Source organism: Globicephala melas, chromosome 2 (assembly GCF_963455315.2).
Source record: "Globicephala melas chromosome 2, mGloMel1.2, whole genome shotgun sequence".
Taxonomy (NCBI): domain Eukaryota; kingdom Metazoa; phylum Chordata; class Mammalia; order Artiodactyla; family Delphinidae; genus Globicephala; species Globicephala melas.
Window position 1 is genome coordinate 41,087,906 of NC_083315.2, and position 3,233 is coordinate 41,091,138.

General features: G+C 45.0%; 1 non-coding gene across 1 annotated transcript; it reads left to right on the forward strand.

Moving 5' to 3' along the window:
- Positions 1 to 2,184: 2,184 nt before the first annotated feature.
- On the forward strand, positions 2,185 to 2,290 carry LOC115861961 (U6 spliceosomal RNA). The gene has a single exon (XR_004042946.1). It is a non-coding gene; the product is annotated as a U6 spliceosomal RNA (small nuclear RNA).
- The last annotated feature ends 943 nt before the right edge of the window (positions 2,291 to 3,233 follow it).

Consider the following 3,233-nt stretch of genomic DNA (forward strand, 5'->3'; position numbering starts at 1 on the left):
GAAAGAAAGAAGAAAGAAAGAAAGAAGAAAGGAAGAAAGAAAGAAAGGAAGGAAAGAAGGAACGAAGGAAGGAACGAAGGAAGGAAGGAAGAGAAAGAGAGAGAGAGAGAAAGAGGAGGAGGGAGGGAGGGAGGAAGGAAGGAAGGAAGGATGGAAGGAAGGAAGGAAGGAAGGAAGGAAGGAAGGAAGGAAGGAAGGGATGCTGAGTTAAATCCAGGCTGGGGTGATGAGAGAAACAGTCTATAGGGAACAGAGGAAATGCCTGCACATCTCTTGCTTCCCTGAATGCTCCTCACAAAGGGGTAAAATCTTATTGAGTCCGATTCCAAGGCGTTGACTGAGTCGCGTGTGCTAGCGCACAGGGTGACGTGTGTCCACACGCTGTGCACATCCCTGTGGCCTCCTCTTCTGCCCTTCCTTCCAACAGGCTATAGGTGGAGGGGGTGGGGACCAGCATTTCCCCAGGGCGGCCAGCATCCCCTGCAGGCTATCCCTAGTGGAAAGAAAAGACCCTGGTACAGGAAGCTCTGCCCACCAGGTCTCCTCTCTCAGAAGATGCTGCTGAAACATCCTTAGGGCTCCAGTGCCTCTCATGGCCAAATCAGATCTGGATATGTCATCCTCTCCTCCAACCATTGTGAGCTCTAGCTATTGTGGTTAATCTGATGAAATAACTGTGACTTTCCTTCAAGTGATCTCAGCCTCTGAGCCCTGAGAAGTGGGGCTGAGCTTTGAGAAGCAGGAAGAGAAGGGAAACGGCATTCATCCATCCTGGAGCGGCACTGACCGCACTGCCTGCCGCAGGGCTAGTGCTGAGTGAGAGGTGCTGCTTTCCTAAGCATCTGACACGCACAGATTGAGAGGAAGAGTCTCAGCCTATGAAATGGACCCAAACCCGAGGCTCAAAAAAGTTAAGTAATTTACCCAGGATCACACAGCCAGAAAGCGTTCTTCCTCAGTGTTACCAAGGCTTGGCGTATCCTACTCCGATTTTCTTTATTTGACCTGGGATCTACTTGAGACTGTATGTGAAAAATCTGATTTTCTAAGATGAGAGACAGTGCTCTCCAATACACTATATCCAGGTGGTTCAGACAGTGAGCTAATTCAGCCAGCCCCGTATTCCCTTACTAAAACCCACACCCAGACAATAATAAAAAGATGAATAGCCCAGTTAAAAACTGGGCAAAGCATCTGAAAAGACATTTCTCCAATGAAGATATGCAAATGGTCATTAAGCACATGAAAAGATGCTCAACATCATTAGCCATCAGGGAAATGCAAATCAAAGCCACACAAGATACCACTTCACAGCCACTGGGAGGGCTGTCATTAAGAGTCAGATAGCAGGGAATTCCCTGGTGGCCTAGTGGTTAGGATTCTGCACTTTCACTGCCGTGGCCTGGATTCAGTCCCTGGTTGAGGAACTGAGATCCTGCCAGCAGCACGGCACAGCCAAAAAAACCCAAACAAACAAACAAACCCCCAAAAAAGTCAGATAGTAACAAATGTTTGTGAGGATGTGGAGAAATTGGAACCCTGAGACACTGCTGGTGAGAACATACAATGGTGAAGCCACTTTGGCAAACCATCTGGACGTTCCTCAGATGATTAAACATAGATTTATCGTATGATCCAACAATTTCACTCCTAGGTATGTACCCAAGAGAAATGAAAACATATGTCCATACAAAAACTTGGGCATGAATGTTCATAGCAACATTATTCATAACAGCCAGAAAAGTGGAAACACAAAAAATGCCCACTAACCAATGAATGAATAGATAAGATGGGATATACCCATACAGTAGAATATTATTCAGCCATGAAAAGGAATGAAGTACGGATACAAGCTACACATGAACTTGAAATTCTTATGCTATGTGAAGGATGCCAGTCACAAAGGACCACGTGGTGTGTGACCCCATTTACGTGAAATGTCCAGAGCAGGCAACTCTGTAGAGACAGAAAGCAGGTTAGTGGTTGCCAGGGACCAGGGGGAGGGAAGACTGGGCCAAGGGGTACAAAGTTTATTTTTGGAGTGATGAAATTCTAAAATTCATTATGGTGGTGGTTGCACAACTCTGTGTATATACCAAAAACCATTGAATTGTACCCTTGGAATGAGTAAGCTGTATGGTGTGTGACTTATATCTCAATAAGCCTTTTTAAAAAACCCATACTGTGTTCGCTTCAGCCACACATATACTAACATTGGAACTATACAAGGAACATCATCACGGCCCCTGTGCAAGATGACACGCACATCTATGACACATTCCATATTTTGTCTATTGTCGAAGCCAAAAAAAAAAAATAAAATATTGAAAACGTTTCGGTAGGCTTTGCCTGAGGAAAGAATCCACCAACACAGCTCAATTTTAAATGTTTATTTTTTGGTTTTATTTCATTCTATTCAAATGTGTCATTTAAAGTCAAAACTAAACATTGTTTTTAAAAGTTGGTATGAGCTTTTGAAAGACATGGTTTGATTCCCAGCTCTGCCTGTGGCTAAACCATGTGATGTTGGGCAAGTCAATTCCGCTCTGGGTCTGGGTCTCCTCACTGCAAAACGGGAGCAACGGCACCTATGCTACCTTGTAATGGGGTTCAGGCTGCGTCTTCACCAGGGACATCCTGGGCGGAGGTGAGTGGGAGCCACGGCTACATCTGCTCAGAGGGGGGTCTCTGTTACTAATTGTCACAAGGGCACCCTTGGAGCTAATGCCAGCCTCCAATGTTACAAAGCCTAGAAATATTATTTCTAAAATGCTAAGCAAAGTGAGGGTACATGGTAAGTGGTCAGCTAACGGCAAAGGATGACTTCAGCTGCAAATAACTGAAAATACTCTCACAAAACTGCAAGTCCTGAAGGACAGTGGGGGCCAGGAGGTCCAGTCAGGCCTCCTGCTCGGGTCTACCCCTCCCTGGGCTAGCTCTTTCTTCAGACCAGAAGCAAGATGGCAGCAGTGCTTGTAGGCCTGACATCCTAATGTCCCAAGATCTCATATCTTAGAGACTTAGCAATTAGTGAGCTGAGCAGAATTCTACACTCATCCACTTAATGAATATATTCCTTCAGCGCTGACTCATTCTGGGCCCACTTCTAGGTACTGGAGATCCTTACATTCCTCGGAGAATCAGATAATGAGCAAACAAATGTAAAAACAAGGTAATTCCTAATTGTGAAACGTGTTAAGAAAGAAATAAAATATGGTGATAATAAAGCATCC